A 20,070-nucleotide genomic window follows, 5' to 3' on the forward strand; every position below is an offset into this window, starting at 1 on the left:
TAGTCCACCTGAAGTATCTGTGATCATTAATTTTCTGTGTCAGCTTGGCTGGGCCACAGAGTTTCTGTGAGGGTGTCTTTGTGGATGAGATGAAGATTTAAATCAGTGGGCTGTGAGTAAAGCAGATTGCCCTCCATAATGTGGGTGGGCCTCATCTGATCAGGTGAAGGTCCAAATAGAACAAAACACTGACATCTCCCTCACCCCCGAGCAGCCTTCGGACTTGAATTGCACCATCAGCTCTTCCCTGGGTCCCCAGCCTACCAGCCTAGCCTGCTGATTTTGGACTTGCTAGCCTTCATAACTGCGTGAGCCAATTCCTTAAAATAAACCTCTCTCTCTCTATAAACACACACACACACACACACACACACACACACACACACACACACACACATCCTATTGGTTCTATTTCTGGGAGAATCCTGCCTAACACAGCATCTCTCCATTGGGGTACCCAGCCCATACAGACTCACTAACCTGAGAGCTGGCAGGTCATGTCCTTTAACTAGGAGTTTGGGGGCAATAACAGGAAGGGATGCCCTCTATTAAACACCCAAGATCAGGCAGATGCTGAGCCAGCTGGGGAGCCATCCCCATGAACTTGAAGTGACACTCTAACATTTCCCCACCAGCATGACCCGGGGGACTGTGAGGTTGCCCTGCTGGAAAGAAAGGCAGGCCCCCAAACCTCTTGCCCTTCTGACTGGGGAACCTCTGATGACGTGCGTCTGCAGCTATGACACAGTCCAGCCGTGGAGCTGGGAAACAGACCCCACACAATGAGAACTGCAGACTCATGCAGTCTTAGCTGAAAGGCGCTGTGTGATCATGCAGAACCACCCCTGCCCCAGCCTCTGCCTGGATTATTTTTATAGCAACCAGTTTCCATTTGTATGGGTCCCAGGAATGGACACCTCACCACTTCCTGACACGGCACCTGATAATTGGGCCCTAAACATTGGAAGAAGGTTTTCCAAACTTCAGTTACTGGCTTACCTCCTTCCTGAGTACCACCGTGAGATTTTACTTCATATTTGTCATTAAATAAACCCACTCTCTAACAGAAATACATGTATTTCAGGAAGAAATATTTTGCTCCTGGGAATGGAGAATCAGCATGACCTGCCACAGAGACTGATCGTGAAAAATAAGAGCCACCCCCCGCAAAAAAGTTCACAAGTTCTGGTTCAATGCTGTTGTCCACCAAAGGGTTGAGTGAAAACCTGCTCTGTCTGGTTAAAGAAGGAAAACTAGAGTCGAAGAGATGTCTTCTCCTTGATGGAATCCCTGGCGGCCAGTGGTTAGGACTCAGTGTTTTCACTGCCATGGACCTGGGTTCAATCCCTGGTCAGGGAACTAAGATCCCACAAGCCATGTGGCATGCCCCCGCCCCCACAAGAAAAAGGAAAAAAAACAACACAGTGTGACAGCCATAAAATGAAATACTACTCAGCAACGAAAAAGGAACAAAAGGAACAACATACTACATGTACAACACCATGGATGATCATAAAACCTTATGCTGAGTGAAAGACGCCAGACACAAAGAGTGCATACTGCCTGTGACATTGTGACTTATAATAAAAAATATAGCTTTAAAAAAAAAAAAAGAAAAAGGAAAACTAGAGTCGAAGAGGTATCTTCCCCTTGACGGAATCACAAGAGCTGAAAGACCATTGAAAAGGGAACCACTTTGTCACTGAGTGATTTAATGTCATTTAATGTCGTATCCAGCAGCACCTAAAATCACTCTAGCATCGTGCAGAAAACAGCCTTACGGAGGGCTCTGCCTTCCACGGATTCCAATTCTCTCTCAGGTGGTCCCCATGTGCCCTTCAGTCCTTCCCACCATCCCCCAGCCTACTCAGGTGGGCCCAGCCTGTCCCAGACCTAGAAGCCTCGCTTAGCCCCAGGGGCCCTGGCCCCCAGCAACCTGCTCCAGATCTATAGGAATTTCACCAGTGGAAGTTTCTTAGGAGCCAGAAACTAGGACAGGACTGGACACTGGATTCAAACCTGGGGAAGCAGAGAAACTGGAGCCCTCATCCACTGCTGCTGGGAGTGTAAAACGGTGCACCCACTTTGCCAAACAGTCTGGCCGGTCCTCAAACGATTAAACATAGAGTTATCATAGGAGCCAGCAATTCCACTCCTGGGTAAATACCCAAGAGAAATGAAAACACTCGCACAGAGAACTATACTCACTATCTTGTAATAACCTATAATGGAAAAGAATCTAAAAAATTATATATATATATATACACACACACACATATATATATATACACAATAACTGAATCACTTTGCTATACACCTGAAACTAACACAACATTGTAAATCAACTGTATTTCAATAAAAATTTTTTAAAAAGGAAATGAAAACACATGAGCAACAGAAACGTACAGGAATGTTTACAGCAGCGTTATTCACAATAGCCAAGAGGTGGAAACCACCAAAATGTCCATCAACTCATGAATGGATAAACCAAACGGGTTATATCCACACAACAGAGTATTATTAGGCCATAAAAAGAAATGAAGTACTGATAGACTCCACAACATGGATGAACCTTGAAGACATTATGCGAAGTCGAAGAAACCAGACCCAAAAGATCACACAGAGTACGATTCCATTTACACCAAATGTCCAGAATAGGCAAATCAATAGAGACAGAAAGCAGATTTGTGGTTAATTAGGGCTGAGGGGGATGGGAAAATAGGAGGATGATCTCTAAAGGGTATGGGGGGGTTCTTTTGGCCGTGGTGAAATGTTCCAAAATTGACCGTGGTGATGGTTGCACGTATCTGTGGATATACTAATATACACTGAACTGTACACTTTTAAAAACTCATTAAGAAAGAGATTTTAAAAAATACAATGAGAGAGCTCTGAGTTCACTGGAGGCTGGTATCTCAACACCCCCAACCCCCTGGGTCTGACACAAGGACACCTAAGAGCCCTCGGTGGCCCCTGAGGTGGGAGGGAGTGTAGAAACCATGGGTCAGGACCCCAGGCCTTGAGTTGGTCTGAGCGAGAAGTCCCGCCCCACCCACCATGGCGCCCAAAGGTGACCATCCCACACCTACAACTGACCACCCACCCCCTAGGGCTGGAACTGAGCCAGCCCCTCACTTTCCAGGACACCCCAAGAGGTGGGGAGCATGTGACCCCATTTCCCAGCCATCTGTCCCGAGCATACAGTAGGTTCCACTCGAGGACATGAGGACAGGGACCACTCACTCAGTCCTGACCCTCACAGAGCGCCCCAAAGAACCAGCGGGACGAGTCAGGACCCCAAGCTGCGCCCTTCCTTCCCCAAGGCGGGGTGGGGGGGAGGGGAAGAAGGCTGAGCTTGCTTCGCCCCCCGACCCAGGGCACCAGGATGTTTGCACGAGCCGTTCCCTGTCTAGAAAGTTCTTAGATCTGGGGGTGAATGGCTCCTTCCCTTCATTCAGCCTCAACTCCAAAGCCCCCTCCTCAGAGAAGCCTTCCCAGACCATCCAAGATAAGTGACCCTGTTTTATTTTCCTTAAATCACTGCACATCATCTGCTGTTTTCTTCTTGACCTCTAGTCCCTTCTTTTGTTCTGTCTCGTCCCTCTAGACTGCAGGCAGGGGCTTATGTCTGTTTTGTCCCTGCTGTGTCCCCAGTGCCCAGGACAGTGCCTGTCACACGGCGGCTCGAGGGATGGTGACCTGTCAGGCGCTCTTCTCCCGACTCAGGCCTCACCCGGAAGGCCCAGAGCAGCGAGGAGGTGACGACCGGGAGAGTGTCCGGTGCGGGGCCCTCACTGGTGATGACGGCTCGGCATCCTCCTATCCCTTGGGATTGTCACGGCCTCCGGCTCGCCTCTGAGCGCAGGAGCACGAAAATTCCGAGGCGCCTCTTCCCCTGCCTGGAAACTGCAGGAAAAGCACCTGGGACAACACAGGTGAGGTTGAGGGGGGCTCAGGCCAGGCTCCGGGACACACCTGGGGCCATGAGCCCAGGGAATGGGGAGCATAACTTGCCAGGCATCTCCAGACTTCTCGAAATTCCTGGGGAGAAGGGGAAGCTGCGAGTCCTTAGCAGCCAATACTCACCGCAGCTGGGGGTGGGCACATCACCCAGGAAAGGGGACCTGGACGGGTCACCAATGGTGTCAACACCACCACCATCATTCTGCCCTGCGTCCCACCTGTACTATTCATGACCCACACTGTCTTTAAACAACGAGTCTCGGACTTTCCTGGTGGCACAGTGGTTAAGAATCTGCCTGCCAATGCGGGGGACACGGGTTCGATCCCTGGTCTGGGAAGATCCCATGCGTGGAGCAACTGAGCCCATGTGCCGCAACTACTGAAGCCCGAGCGCCTAGAGCCTGTGCTTCGCAACAAGAGAAGCCACCGCAATGAGAAGCCCGCGCACCGCAACGAAGAGTAGCCCCCGCTGGCCGCAACTAGAGAAAGCCCACGCGCAGCAACGGAGACCCAATGCAGCCAAAAAAAAAAAACCACGAGTCTCACTTGATTAATTTTTCAATGTGTATTATACCATAAATGGAAAATCAGTATCACTTGCCAAGCGACTGACATTTTACTAATACACTTTAAAAAAAATATGAGCGTATTACAGTTTGTAACCGTGCCTGTATGCTACAGAAATCATCTCCAAATGCCTGTGGGCGTGCAGACCACACTCTGGGCGGGAGGATGATTAAGTCTCTTTTGGGCTCCGGCCTAGAAGAATGTGACCCCGTGTCACGCTGACATAAAGGGACGCTGACCATGCCACTTGGGCCTGATGCCCTCCAGGCAAGACCAACTGCAGGAGGGGGAGGGAGCCGCTGCCCGAGCCCTGAGCCCCTCTCGTCCCCCACTCCACCCCTGCCACCCGTCCCTGGGGTGGGCTAAAAAGCAGGAGGCCGGGAGGACACCCTCTCTCAGCTATTCATGCAACAGATTTATTGAGCACCTACGGCACACTTAGCTCTGTGCTGGATGCTGGTGTCACCCCAGGGAACTCAACAGATCTGGTCCCTCAAACAAAGACCATCAGAAGTAATGGAAGTGATTACCGATTAGACAGAGGGTTCCTGTCCAAAGCAGGGTTCCCAGAACACCCTTCTCCATTCCACACACATGTGAAATACAGGAATCAAGATGGTTTTGCCCAGGGGAGGGGTGGGCGTGAGTTCTGTTCTCTGTGACCAGGCTGTTAAGGGCACAGGACCCTCATGTGGTCCAGCACCCTTAGGACTGACAAAGCTGACTTTGGAGGAAGAACACTGGTGTCCAAGACACCCACTGGCACATCTGCAGCAAAGGCACTTTGTTGGCCCAAAGGGGCAGGATTGTTTCAAGAGGACGCATACATCTGTATTGAAAAAGAGGGATGTTGATGGGATATATCCATCCAATAGAGCAGGGTCTGTGGGGTCCATGAGACTTGGGTTCAATCCTAACCCCAAATTTTTAAGACTCCATTTCTTCATCTATAGGGCAGGGATAGTCCTTACCTCATAGGGTTGTTGTTCATCTTAAATGAGATAGAGGATGTAATGCACATGGCCCAAGCTACTCTGCACCCTATAAATGCTATACTAATAGCAATGGTAAATTATTGCTACTAAGACTGGCAAAATGAAAGTCATTTTCTCCTATTCTCAAACACCAACCTAAAGCACAGTTCCCGACCCAGGTCTTTATGTGTCTCTCTGAATTCTCTTCAAAGGCCCAGACTCCCATTCCCAATGGTCTCCTCGATACCTTTCCAGGGATCTCATAATGGCCCTATTAGCACACCTTAAATGTACCACGTTGCTCCCTCCCCAGACCACCACTTGTCTGTTAACAGCACCCAGACAGGAAACCCATCACGCCTGTGAGGGGGCCACAGAGGGATGTTTCAAGGGGCATGTTCCATGGGGGCTGGAGGGCACACGTCCCGGTTACCTTGCCCCTGAATTACTGCACTGCTGCCACCTAGTCTGTCTACCATGCCCCCCCATCTCCTAAAGTTCCCCACCCCAAAACCTACAAAACTCGCACTGCTTACTGAATTCAGGGAAGACTATTTCATCATTATTGAACTTCATGTACACACGTAACCCATGAATATATTCTCTCTGTTACAAACAAGACCGGAGTCCCGTGGCCCATTCCTTCCTCTCCCCTCTCCCCACGCCAGCCACACTGATCGATTCGGATGTATCCTTCCAGACACTTTTCTTGCATACATGTAATAGGTATGACGCCATAAGAATGCAGCGACGTTTATAAATAGCCTATTTTTCCATATATTGTTTTGCTACTTGCTCTTTTTTTTTTTTAGTTCAATAGTGTCTTATACATTTTTCTATATTGGTACACAGAGATGAACCTCGAGATTTTTTTCTCTGCGATCCAAATTTTTAAAAAAATTTTTATTGAAAATATAGTTGACATACGATATGTTAGTTTCAGGTGTGCTACATAGTGATTTGACATTTGCACACATTTTGAAATAATCTCCATAAGTCTAGTAGTTCAATACATTACATCCCATGGCTTATTTAATAACTGGAGGTTTGTACCTCTTAATCCCCTTCACCTATTTTGCCCCTCCCACCCACCTTGAACCTTGTTCTTTTAAACTTCTGTAACATGACTGATGGATATTAGTTGCTTCTAGGTTATTTCCACTTTTTTCCTTTTTCTCTCTCTTTTTCATCCCAACATTGCTGTGGGAACATCATCATGCCTGCCTCCCTAGCCAGGTTCATTGGGATGTGGAGGGAAGCCCCCTTCACCTTCGCCCTCCCAGCTCTACCCCCCAGCCCTGCCCTCCCTTCCCGCACCTCGCACTGCAGGCTAACTGGACGCCCAAGGCTTCTCAAGCAGGGCTCCTGCCTGCAACCTCTGCCTTTTCTTTCCCTCCCTTCTGCAAACCCGGAATCATCAGTGCCCAGGGAAATTCTAGGGACTCTTCCAAGTCCATCTCCAGTCCTACAGCCTTAAGGAAACTCTTGAACACCACGACATGGGCTTCCCTGAAACCCCATCTCGTGACCCCGGTCCTGGCGTGTACACCCTTGGACCCACCATCCTCTTCGCTGGACTGTAACCTGCTTTGAAGAGAGGGAAATCCCCCTTTGCCTACACAGCTCACTGCCCAGAGTCACTTAACAACAGCCATCAAGATGAAAGTGGGCAAGCCAGCCCCTCCCTCGGCTTTCCTTTGGTTCAAGCAAACCACAAACATCTCAAGCCACTTCCATGTATAATACATCAACATACCGACTCCTCCAATCCCTGCAACAACCGGCCAAGGTCATCCAGGCGGCACGATGACCCTCATCAAAGATGGGGAGGACTCCCTTGGAAACTGAGTGGCGGGTTTGGTCTGAAGCTGAACATCGGGGCCTCTTTGCAGAAGACGAGCTTGGGTGGGGAGCTTACAGTTATTTCAGGTTTAGTCATGTCAAAAGGATGAACATCTCAGCCCCAGTTATGCGATCTCCCAAAAGGCAGTCACTCCTGCACTAAGATTTGTGCCAAATCCAAGGATCACCTGTGCTTATTAATTATATCCTTCCATTATTTTAAAAAATGCTTTAAAGTTTAAAATATCAACTTAAGTTTCGCCCTGCACAGTACTGAAACTATGAGTCTGTGTGCTGTTTGTGTTTTTTTCCCAACTACCAACTGAGAAAAAGACATAATTACTCTTTTTCGTTTCATGTTCAGCTGTGAACTTTTTAAAACGATCTTGGTTACCGCCAGTGATAACACGCTTTGGGAAACGTTCATTAGAATAAGATGAATGAGACTTTGGGTCATATTTATTCACTGCAAAATTTTTAAACTAATTTCATTTTAAGGAAAGAGAGCCCTCCAGAGAAGTTTGTGATCAGAAGCACCAGAAAGAGAAATCTTCAAAGAGAGTTCTCTATCAGGCAAACTTACTTGGTCTTAGGCTACAAGCAGTTTTCACTGAGGGACTTAACTTGTCCCTCTCTGCATCCTGCAGGGTGATAGATGTTTCACATCCAAATTTCTCAGAACAATCTTAACGCCAAATATCACACCGGCGACCGCTCCCTCAGCTCTAGACCCAGGAGTGCTAGGAAGCTTCTAGAAGCTGATGTCATCCAACCTGTCCGAGGAGGGCAGGAAGCTGGGCAATCTCTTCACTTTCAGTTCCCTTTTGGATCAACAGAAACCCAGCCTCCCCAGGAAAGTGAGAGCCCTAGAAATTCAACTATTCAGGTCAACAACTCCTTGTTGAACCCTTGAGATACCATGTGAACAAACCAAGTGTCTTCAGACGGGAAGACGGTCCTCCTCCAGCCTCCGTCTTCCTACTCACCCCCACCCCCAGGATGGACGACATCCCCAGAGCCCGACAGCTGTGGCCGGGAGCGACCCAATGCCAGTGGGAAGTGACCCACTGCCTGAGCATGGCTCCTAGCCCACCTTTCTCCGATCAGCATCCCAGATGGATGACACGTGCCATAAGGGTCCCTGACCCTGGGGACCTGGCCTGGAAACCCACTGACCACTCCCAGCCACCAAGCTCCTCAGCAGTGAGTCCCCAGACCCAGATCTCGTCCAGGTACTGCCGCCAACTTGCTGAGTGACCTCGGGTGAGTCACTCCACCTCTCTGAGCATCCTTAGCTGGCAAACTGGGACTTTCTAAGGCCCTTAGGTCCCTGAAAGTCTTAGTCCATGGCTGCCCTGAATGCAGAGCGCTCTCACCCCTCCCACCCTCTGCCCAAGGCTTGGCTGCCTGGAAGAGTCGCAGTGACCGGAGCAGAGCAGAGCTAGTGCTGCCTTGGGTGTTGGGTTACCAGGCCGGCACTCTCCCTGGGTAGCAGCTCTGCCTTGGATATTTTTAGACTCCCCCCTCGGCCTGTCCCTAACAAGAGCCAGATACATCTGACAACTCGCCCCATGGGTCAGTCCTGCCAAAACTGCACTCTTGGGTCACTCCTGCAGGGAGCCAGACTCCATCGCTCCTGGGGTGAGAAAGGGAGCCTCCTCTTCCCACCACCCCTACCCCTACCCCCATCCTTCCCTGGACAGGATGAAGCCAACATCCAAGGGTCAGGCCCCAGTTCTGTCTAAGGTGCCAGCTGCCCTCGCTCCCTGTTCCAGCTGCTGCTGCCAATCGCCTACGCCCAGTAAGACGTCCCTGGAGCCCATCCTCCTGCACTGGAGTCCTGTCGCCGACCTTTAACTGCCTCTTCTGGAAGGACTCTGCTCCGCAGTCCCGACGCCTGGGACCGCACCGCACCTTTGGGGGATGGCTGCCACCACCCCGTGGCTGGAGAGCCCACCCCCATCCCGCCTTAGCGCCCGAAGCCCATGTCAGAGGCCTCACTTGTCCACAGAGCTGGGCAGCGGCCGCATGTTGCGACACACACACACACACACAGCTATCTGCACCTCCCCAGGACAGTGGCTGCACTCCTGCCTTCCAGACAAATCCCGCCAAGCAGCCAGCAATCTACCGCCACCCCATCTGGCCTGGGAAGGCATTCATGTATTTTTGTCTCGACAGACTTCCCTTCCTGGTCATGTCTGGCAGAGTTTACTATGACAAAGAGGCGGCCTCAGCTGTGCCCCCGTCAACCAGGAAGGCCGCAGAGGGCAGGAGAGTCAGCACGGGCCTGGGATGAGAAATTAGCCTGTTGAGCCTCCCTGTGAATCACCTGTTGCTGGAAAATGGAGAGTCCGTGCGCACACGCTCGTGGTTTCAGCTCCTGCCCTGCAGATATCATGCGCAGGGCAGAGAAAGGAAATCTAGGTGAAACACTCACTTCCATTCCAGAAACAAAGGGCCTTAGACATTACTTGTGTGTGCAGGGGAGTGGCGGGGAGGGCTGGATGGTTGTGCCCTGTATTTACAATCAGCGGCCACAGACCCCTCAGCCCCTCAAGAGCTGTGCCCTAAACTGGGGCCGGGAAGCCAGAAGAGGGCTCGGCCCCTCTCCTCTGGGTGGGGCAGTGCAGTGTCAGCCCCACCCGGCTGGCCCTGCCCTCACCACCCCCCACCGTGGGACACCTCTGCGGCTTCCAACACGAACACCTGTCCCCAGATTTCAGGTGAATCTCAGTTTCCCCACTGGAGGGACAGAGGCGGCTACAGGCTATGCGGCCCACGCCCGGCCTCCCCTCCCCCATTCCTGGCGGGGCTGGAGGCAGCGGATCCAAAAACCCTCAGTGGGAAAACAGGTTCCCCACGCCCCTCCCTCTGCTGTGGCCTTGGTATCTGCCAAGGCCCCCGTGGGTGTCTGGGCCCTGATTTCCCCAGGAGGGTCTCCCCCTGACTCTCCAAAACCCACGGGGGCATCTCTGGGTGGAAAAAAGGGGAGGGCTTGCGGGGAAGCGGACGGAGGTTCAGAGCCTGGCTCTTGGCACTTAACTCGCTCAGGGACCTTCAGAAACTGACCTAAGGTCTCTGACCTGGCTCTCCCCACCTGCAGCCCAGGAGTGGGGATGGGCCGGCGCAGGGGGAGGCTTCCAGGAGCCCTGGAGGGCACGGGGCAGCGCGCTCCATCAGAGGCTGACGGAGAGTCAGCACGGGCCTGGGAAGAGAAATTGGCCAGTTGAGCCTCCCCGTGAATCACCTGTTGCTGGAGAATGGAGAGTCCGTGCGCACACGCTCGTGGTTTCAGCTCCTGCCCTGCAGATATCATGCGCAGGGCAGAGAAAGGAAATCTAGGTGAAACACTCACTTCCATTCCAGAAACAAAGGGCCTTAGACATTACCTGTGTGTGCAGGGGAGTGGCGGGGAGGGCTGGATGGTTGTGCCCTGTATTTACAATCAGCGGCCACAGACCCCTGTGGCAGCTCCAGCAGCTGCGGCAGCTCTGTCAGAGGCTCCATCAGCTTCTCTTCCCTTCCTTGTCCCTTCCAGGCTCCTGGGGAAACCCGGCTCGTGTCCCTTCCTCATCCGCCGTCCACTTCCTTACTGAGGCCAAATTCTGGGGAGAGGTGGCCAGCAACCGTGAGCGGATTCTGGAATTTCTAACTGAATCACACTGAAGCACAGAGGAGGCTGCAGACTCTCTGTTTAATTGTGGTAAAATATACATCACCGGATACTGATCATTTTAACCACTTTTAAGTGTAGAATCCAGTGGCATTAAATACACTTACAGTGTCGTGGAACCATCACCACTCCCTATACCCAAAATGTTTCCATCCTCCCCAGCCCTGTACCCATTAGCAATAACTCCCCATCCCTCTCTGCCAGCCCCGGGTACCTCTGCTCCACTTTCTGTCCCTCTGAATTTGCCTATTCTAAGTGCTTCCTGTCAGTGAAATCATACAATATCGGGGCTACCGGCTTCTTAAGACCCTCTCCAAGCCCGTTACCTTACACCTCACTCTGCCTGGCACTTTTTAGACTGGCCTCTGCATTTCAGACACAACTCAGTTAAAAGATCGCCCCACCTCACCCCACATACACATCTTTGCAGCTCGGGAGGGGGCACTGCCCCTTTTCCCAAACCTGAAACGGGGCTGTCATTCTTGTTCCAAAGCAAGAGGTGGGTCCTGTGGTCTGGAGGGAGGGCTTTGCTCTCTGTGGTCTCCCTCAGGCACAGGTGCCCCCAACTAACCCCCATTTACGAGCTTCCCATGTCAGTCCCAAATTAGGGCCTCCCCGGGGTATATTTAGGACGCTGGATTTGGGGAGAGTGTAGAGTCCTCCTGTATACGAGCTCTAGGCTCCCCCTTCTCCGGACCCATGGGTGGGGCCCTCGTAGCCCCCCAAGCCCAACCGGAGTGGAGCGGGGACAGGCGTCATGCAAGCAGTGCCTCCAGCTCCTCCACTCGTCCAACCTAAGGCAGTTGCTCCCTGCCGCTGGGGGGCGCAACGGAGCCGCGGCCGGGGCCGAGAGGGGCCCCAATGACCCAGCCAGGGCGCAGCGGGTCCCGCGCGCTCCGTGAGGCGGGGGACCGTGCGCCGAGGCGCCGGGGGCCTTCACACGACGAGAGGGGGGCTGCCCGGGACTCCGAGAACCCTGGGAGTGGAGCTGGCGGGGGCGAGGGGAGTCGCCCTGACTCCTCCCCAAACTTTTCCCGCCCGCCTCGACGCAAAAGGCGAAGGAAGCAGTCCGGGGGTGGGGAGGTGGAATTCGGGGTCCCGAGCGAGCTCGGCGCAGGCGGGAAGTCCGCGCCCTCGCAATCTGGCAGAGGAACAGTGGATTTTCGGCAGGGAGGGGCCTCGGCCCCTCCCTGTCCCCCACCAATTGCAGGGACCTCTCTGGGTCCGGTACGTGCAGGGGCTGGCGACCCCGCTGCCCCGTCGCCCGCAGCCCGGAGCCCCCCGCTACCTGCGCGCGCCTCCCGGGCGAGACCCCGACTCACCGGACGCTGGCGGCTGGACAGACAGTCGGGCTGGGGCTCGAGGCGAGGCCGCCGGACTGTTTTGAAGCTCTGGGCTGGGACTGCGCGCCCTCCCTCCTCCCTCTCCGTGGCGCCGAGCCGCCTCCCCACGTCCCCCCTCCTTCCCCGACCCCGCCTCCCGGGTCGTGATGTCAGGAGCCCGGAGAGCAGAGTGGGAGGGGCCGCGGGAAGCGGGTGGGGGACACTGGGGAGAAAGGCCGGAGCCTGGGGAGCGCCCCCAGCCCCAGCCCGCCTCCCTGCGCTTCTTTGGCCAAGTTTAGGGCAGAGCTGGTAGCGCAGTTCGGGGGAAAGGGAGAAATCCGAGCTTCCTCGCAGCTGGAAGGCTCTCCGCGCTGCGCTCGCCCTTACGGGTTTCCAGCTCCCCCTCCTCTCCTGCCCTTCTTCTCCCCCGTTTTTCTCTTCCCTTCCGGTAAGGGTTAAGGACGAGTGTTCTGGAATCCGACTGCCTACTTTAGAACCCCTTCCCTGGCGCTTTTCTTAACTTAGTGATCTCCTTAATTTTGCCTGCCTCAATATCCCCTTCTGGAAGTGGAAGTCACAATAGGACCTCTTTCCTTGGGTTGTTTTAAGACCTGAAAGTGTCATACCTGCGCAGTGCCTGGTACATAGTAAGTGCTCAGTTAATCTTAGCTATGGTTATTTTTATTTTCTGACATAGAGTCCCTGGCCTTGGTAGGAGGTGGCAGGGCAACCAGGGACGCAGTCTTAGGACTCCTCCAGAGTCTGCCTCGCACAAACCACCACCCATATCTTTTGACCCCGCAGTCCTGGAATTTACTGTCCCTGGCAATGACATCAAAAGACAAGGAACTGTCTTTCTCTCCAGCCTCAGTTTCCCCATCTGGGAACTGAGAGGGCTGATCTGCCCTGGAGGTTCTTATGGGATGGGGAAAAAGGCCAGAGGGGCCTGAGCCCCATCTGTGGGACTGTGGAGTAGGGAGGGAGGATTTACTGTATTGAAACACTGAAGCAATTCCAAAACAGGACCACAGCATGTTACAGTATATTTTAAGCTTTTAACTGAACACATTAATGTTATTTGCACACACCCCAAAATGTAAGGCAATGGACTTGTGCCACTAACAAAAGAATTAGAAACCCTTTTAAGAAATGCTAACTTATTGTGCAGTAGCTGGTCTGGCTGGGACGCCATGCTTAAACTTTCTGATGCGTCTTTTTTCAATCCTGTTGGGGAAGTCTGCAGGGGGAGAGCCTCCTTGGGTCTAAATTAGAAATCCTTAGGCGATTTGAGGCCCCTTCCAAAGGGCCACCCCACGCCCCATCTTGAGGTTCCCCAGCTGGCCTAGTGTCTGACCTGCCACATCTCTTTTAATTTTGAAATTCTATGGCTAATCAAGACTTTCATCTCCCAAGCAAGAGATTCTTTGTAGGGCTGGAGAGGGGGTAGGAAGGTGTTCATTTGAACTGAGGTCCCACATAAAAGGGGAGGAGAGTGGGGTCTGGCTGCTGCCGAGGAGGGCCATGCAGGGCCCACCCACCAGCAGGGACAGTGACGCCTGCCTGTCCCATGGCCACCTGGAGGACAGAGAAAACCCAAAAGGCTCTCCCAGAATGGACAGTCCAGGTAGAGGCTGGAGCAGGTAGATTTCTGCCGTTTGCTGAGCCCTCACTCTGTGCCAGTTAGTTTACAACTACTGTCATCAATATAACACAACAGTCCATGAAGGAACTAAGTTTCAGAGAAGCTACCTAAGTAACTCGCCCAAAGGCCCTATTCAAGGGATGGAGTGTGGATTTGAAGTCAGACTGACTGTAGCAAACCCTGCTCTCCTCCTCCCACTATATCCCTATTTACAAAATGCTCACCAGGGTCAAGCCATAATTTCTACCATACCCACTAGCCACCTGAACTAGTATTCACTTAATATTTTTCTTTAAATCAACTCTATTTATTTAACTATATTTATTTTTAAAAAGGAAGCCCTATATCATCACGGTAAACAGGAAACCAATTCCAACCACCAAAAATAGAAGACAAACTTACAAATATAAACACTACCCAGAGAAAACAGTGTGAGTACATTCTAACCAGATACTGTTGCTTGAAAAAGTCCATGAACCTGAGGTTTAGGATCTATTAAAAAGGGAGAGCAGCCAGTGTAAGATGGGTGTTAGACTCACGCTAGCACAGAAGGAGACTTTCTCCTTCTTCTAATCAGAACTATTGCAAGATCACTGGAAAAGGGAATTACTTTCTCACTCCATGATTCAAGGCTGGGCAATGCCTCCTCCTCCAAAAATCACCTCCCATTTGCCTTCTGGTGGGGCATGCCCCACACGAGGAAGAGCCTGGCCAGACACCAAGATGCCTCTCTAGGACCCAGAGAAAGGAATGATTGATTGTATCTCTCATTTGTTTCCAAACCTTCTCCGGAGCCCCACCTACCTGTGCAATTCACCTGCTACTTGCACCTCTTAGTTTTCTCTCTTCAAATATACACCTGTCTCTCCAGGAAGATTGGAGGCAGAAACCTGCCTTATACCCACTGTATCCCCACTCCTGGTGTTTCAGTAATAAGTTTGAATCCTCAGCATGGTGTGGGGGAAAAGTAAGAGTGTGTTCAACTGAGTTCTGGGTCCCAATTCTTCACCCCACTATATAGTAGTATATATCCACACGGCAACTATAATCTCCTGGCTAGGAGAGCATACTTACCCCCTTGGCCTTGAGTTAAGCCATGTGACTGGTTTTGGCCAATGAGATATTAGCAGACTTGACCCATGCAAAGGCTGGGAATGTGCTTGAGCGGTAGGGCTTGCCCTCTTGTGCTTTTGCCATTTGTATAAGCAGAATAAACCTCCACTAGTCCATTGGCCCCAGAAAAATGAGACATGGGAGCAGAGCTTCCCTACATGACCCACGGAACTTCCATATGGGGCTCAGACTGCTCCAGCCAAGCTGCAGACACATGAATAAGAAATGATGTCTATTCTTGCACGTCACTGAGGCATCACGGTTGTCTGTTTCACACCTGTAGCTGGTCGATAAAAGGATCATCTCATATGGGGAGAGAGAACTGTAAGGAAGGCATCTGAAGGCATGGGAGGCCATGGAGAAGGCTGGGGCGTTCGTTCAGGGTTGGAAAGAGAAGTTGGTTGAGAACTCAGTGATCTCTTGTGTGTCCTTTCTGGCTTGAACGTTTTAAGGTTCTGCCAGTTTCTTATAACCTATTCCTGTTGACTCTTTTCTGTTCTCAGAAGGAATGACTTGGGATGTCCATGCCTGGGGGCAAAGCTGATCCCCAACCTCAAGGCAGCCCAGTAGAACTTGGAGTTGTAGCAGAAGAGCTGATGGAGAAGAATATGTGGGCTCTGGTCAAAAAGGATGGAGATCTAAAAGAAAATGTGACCTAAATTCATAGAGCGATGATGGGAGTGGATCAAATATGAATGTGATTCAACCAGCGAAAACTGCTTTTGGTTGGTGGGTCAGTTTCACAGATGACAAGGGTTCTACTAACTTCCATTTAATAACCATTTCCTTTGAAAACAAACTGGTAGATAAGATGGCCCCGTGGGATCTGCCACCTGGTGTTCACAGTCTTGTGTACGCTCCTCCTCCCTTGAGAGTGGGTGGGACGTAATGACTTTTCATGACTAGAATAAAATGAAAAAATGATGGGATGTCACTTCCATGGTTAGGCTATAAAAACTATGACTTCTGTGTCACCAGCACATTCTGTGGCCCTCTAGGCTTGCATGCTTTCATGAAGTACACTACCATGTTAGAGAGACCCACATGGCAAAGGACCAAGGGAATTTCTGGCCAACAGCTGGCCAGGTACAGAGATCTTCAGTCCAACAGCCCCCAAGGACCAGAATGCTGCCAACAACCATGTGATCTTGGAAGCAGATCCTTCCCCAGTTGATCCTTCCCCAGCTGTGGCCGACACCTTGATGACCACACCCTCTGAAGCAGAGGGCCCAGTTAAGCCATGCCCAGCTTCCTGACTCACAAAATCTGTGTTAAATGTGTGTTGCTTTAAGCTGCTAAATTTGAGGGGGGTGGGGTTGGGTTCTATTGTAGACTTTGTATCAGTCAGGATAGGCTAGGTTATGGCATGATAACAAATGATCCCACGATCTTTGTGGCTTGCAACACAAGTATTGATATATCTTGCTCACAATATATGTCCATTATGGGTTGATTTTGACCATGTGTCCGTATCGTCTTTACTTCAGGAGGCAGGCTAGTGGTATATGTCCATTATGGGTTGATTTTGACCATGTGTCCGTATCGTCTTTACTTCAGGAGGCAGGCTAGTGGAGCAGCCTCTATATGGACCATTGCTGGTCTCAGGGAATTAGGAAGATAAGATGATGAACCACTCACTGGCTATTAAAAGCTTCTGCATGCTCACATTTCATTGGCAAAGCAAGTCATGAAGCCAAGCAGCAAAAAAATCTCCCACTAGCCATGTTATCTTGGCAAGTCACTTCACCTCTCAGGGGCCAACACTATCTTTGCATTTTGCTTACCGTGCTAAGTGCTTCTGGGTGTAGGAATATAGCAAGCACGTCTAAAGGCCTGGCAAGCAACATCTTCTCTTGGCTACTCTTCCAGATATGGAGCAGGAGCCTCCAAACCAAAGGCCCTGCCATCAGCACTTCTAGACGGGGCTTAGCTGGTTTCCCATCTTGCCATCGAGAAACATCTGGGAAAGCCCTTAGCGCCTCCTGTATGGAGAGTCAAGAAATCTGAATTCCCAGAGTGGGAGCTGAGAAGTATGCTCTCTTGAGACCATTTCCTCCCTGTCGCCCACCTCCACAGATGGGGTCGGAGGGCAGGATGGAGACAATGGTTTCCAGCAGAGAAACGAGCCCTTGTGTCCTCCCACTTAATGCTTGGAGCTCTGGGTCTCACCGCTTCTCTTTGTCACAGAATTTCCTGCCAGTGCAAGAAGAATTCACAGCACAAATATTGTCCATTTGACTTATGACTGATCACCAAAGACAACAGCCACAGAATTTCCAAACCTCTGGAGATTCCAGCCATGCCCGTGCTGTTTGGGGCTTTCACTTCTTTTTTTCCTCCCCCCGCCTCCCCCCACAAGTGACACAAGTGTACTGTGAGCAGAGCCTGAGGGGTGAGTCTGGGTTTTTCCCATTATAGAAATGTTTGGCATCGAGACCCAACACATCTGGCTGCTTGACTGCAGTTCTCAGTTTGCATCAGGAGTTTTGGCACCATAGGGACAGAGCTTCAGAGCACTCCCAGATTTGAATCTCCCTGAAATACAGTCAGAAAGAGTAACAGGAAGCGGGGAAGTTTGCTCCTACCACCAATGTCATTACCACCCAAACGTCTGGCGCCCAGGATGGCCCATGGGATGTTCTTGGCAAGTCACAGAAGAAAGTCCCCAGGTGTCTCCCAGCACGCAAGGTGGATAGAGGCCAGTTCTCTTGGCCCATCTTCTGAAAAGATGGAGTACAGTTTGGCACCGAGGAGGAGAAGGAGAAGAAAAAATTCCTGTTGTTAATAGTGTCCCAGGGTGCGCTCTTGTTTTCCTGGGATCTTAAGTACAATCATAAATATTATTCCTCCAGTCTATGAGAGCATCCTTTGTACTTTTCTAAATATTTTAAATTTTTCAAAGAAAGATCCTTTCCTTCCTTCCTTTCTGCCAAACAATTGCTCAGGGAAATAATAATTTTCCAATCATTCACTTAAAGTGTACTTACTGGGACTGTTCTGGGTGCCAGGCACTGGGAAAACAGCAGTGAACAAACTCGTGAAAAACACCTTTGCTCTCTGGAACTTACCAGCCACCACTGGTCAGTTCTACTCATTATCCTGCTTGATACTGATACAGGTTTTGTTTTGCTTTGCTTTCTAAGATTCCTGGATATGTTTGTGTATGTGGGTTGTCTCTTAGGCGATAAAACCAGGGAAACAACCCCCTAAGCTGAGTAAACTCTCAGCCCAGCCAGGCAGCTCCAGCCTCAGGACTCAGGCCAGACTCACAAACCCTTAGAATCTTTAGGTATAGGGAAATACGGATGTCTTCTATTTCCAATGGAAGACACACACACACACACACACACACACACACACACACACACACACTACACTCATGGTCTCGCAGTTTAAAATTCAAAGAGTGACGGGGCAGGAGGAGACCCAGAAATTCCTGTCTGTTCTGTGCTTCTGGGCAAGAAGGTATTTAAACCATTCTGGGCATTTCTTGATCTTAAAGTCCTTATAATACCTGAACAGTCTGGAACTCCCTCCTTATATGGGATTAGAATCCTTTTGGACACAGCCCATTTCTGTTTGCTCCCCTGCACGACAGCCCCTGAGAGGTGGTAGCCCTGGATAAGGCAGCCTCAGCCTCCAGCGACCAGCACAGAGGAGGTGCTCAGAGGCAGACCTTTTCTCCCGTCATGTTATTTACAATCTGTAATTATATTTGTTAATTTTTTATGTGTGTGCTTTCTCACTCATTGTCTTCACTCCCCAGTAGAACACAAGGTCCCCAAGAGCAGAGGCTGCCTCTGTCTCGCCGGGACTTTTTCATCCACGTCTGAGCCATAGCAGGTGATCAGTCAGGGTGTCTGTTAGTCTTTAGGGTGCCTTTATGAAAATTAGAAAAAAATACCCCTTCCGAACTCGTTATTCAGAAGAAAAGCATCCTTTTAGTGCATACAGCTTGGTATAAAGATGGCACCTTCCTGCAAAGGAAAAAAAATGCCCCTTCCTCCAAGCAGACACAACCCCAAGCCAGGCGTATGGCTGGATGTCACCCCTTACCTCTGAGCTAGGAACTCTTGTGCCCAAACTATGTGACCAGAGACAGGAGCACAGGAATCAATAAATATTTGATGAATGAATTAACGAATGAAATTCAAGTCTTTGAGGATATGCGGTGTTTTTAAGACATGTCTGCAAATTCTTTGATACTCAGCCCACTGAGAGCTTGCGCTCATCAACTGGTGTCCAGTCGACCAGCAGGAAATGGTGGAAGTGATGCTATGTCACTTTCAAGGGTAGGTCATCAATAGCCAAGCAGGATCAGCCTCATTCTCTGGAGCCAGGTGCTGGGAATGCAAAGGTGAGCAGCGTCCTCGTGGGGTTTACAGCCTGGTGGGGTGGGTTATCATGTGGATGGCCATATAATTTATCATCCAAAGTAAGACATTCTTAAGAGTGAAAGGGGTGCTATTAATAGTTGCAGTGGGAAAATAATCATAAATAGGAACTGTCCCAGGGAAACTGGGGTGCACAAGCACCCTAACAGTAGTGAATTAATGAATTAAGTAATCATTCAGCCAAATGTGACAAGTGTGCTATGAAGGACAAGGAAGCCGGTGCTCTTTGAGCCTGCAGTTACGGGATTTGACCCAGGCAGAGACATCAGGGAGGGCTTCCCTGAGGAGGTGGTGCTGAAGGATAGCTAAGAGTTGGCTTGGCAAAAGGGGAGGGAGGAAGCAGCATGTTCAAAGCAAAAGGGGAGGGAGGAAGCAGCATGTTCAAAGGCCCTGTGGGTGGGAACGTGGTGGGTAGGAAGGTCTGAAAGAAGCCAGTGTGGCTGGGAAGGGAAGCGTGAGGACGAAGTTGGGGAAGGCAGTTGGGCTAAGTTAGGTTGGGGACTTCATTCCAAGAGTGATGGAGCACAGTTGAAGTTTTAAGGCCGTAGTGACATGGTCTGATAGACTGTCATGTGGG

General features: G+C 50.9%; 1 protein-coding gene and 1 long non-coding RNA gene across 7 annotated transcripts in view; both read right to left on the reverse strand.

Annotated features, from left to right (window-relative positions):
• Window positions 1-12,480, reverse strand: part of EMP2 (epithelial membrane protein 2) — a 38,030-nt gene extending 25,550 nt beyond the window's left edge. For 2 of the 3 annotated variants that reach the window (XM_082432525.1, XM_082432527.1), the window contains exon 1: window positions 12,345-12,480. The gene's annotated coding sequence lies outside the window, so the exon portion shown is untranslated. Of the gene's footprint in view, window positions 1-10,738; window positions 10,955-12,344 lie in introns of all 3 variants that reach the window. The other variant, XM_082432526.1, reaches the window with a different exon arrangement.
• Window positions 12,481-13,379: 899 nt separating this feature from the next.
• Window positions 13,380-19,001, reverse strand: LOC309645149. Of its 4 annotated transcripts, none has more exons than XR_014254771.1 (3): window positions 18,087-19,001; window positions 16,884-17,819; window positions 13,380-16,001 (listed from the first exon to the last, which is right to left on the reverse strand). It is a non-coding gene; the product is annotated as an uncharacterized lncRNA (long non-coding RNA). The 4 variants fall into 4 exon arrangements; XR_014254772.1 differs by having other exon boundaries at window positions 16,884-17,081; window positions 17,685-19,001; XR_014254773.1 differs by having other exon boundaries at window positions 16,884-17,081; window positions 17,168-19,001.
• Between the last annotated feature and the right edge of the window lie 1,069 nt (window positions 19,002-20,070).

This window comes from Balaenoptera physalus (genome assembly GCF_965194825.1).
Source record: "Balaenoptera physalus genome assembly, chromosome: 16".
NCBI classification, from domain to species: Eukaryota; Metazoa; Chordata; class Mammalia; order Artiodactyla; family Balaenopteridae; genus Balaenoptera; species Balaenoptera physalus.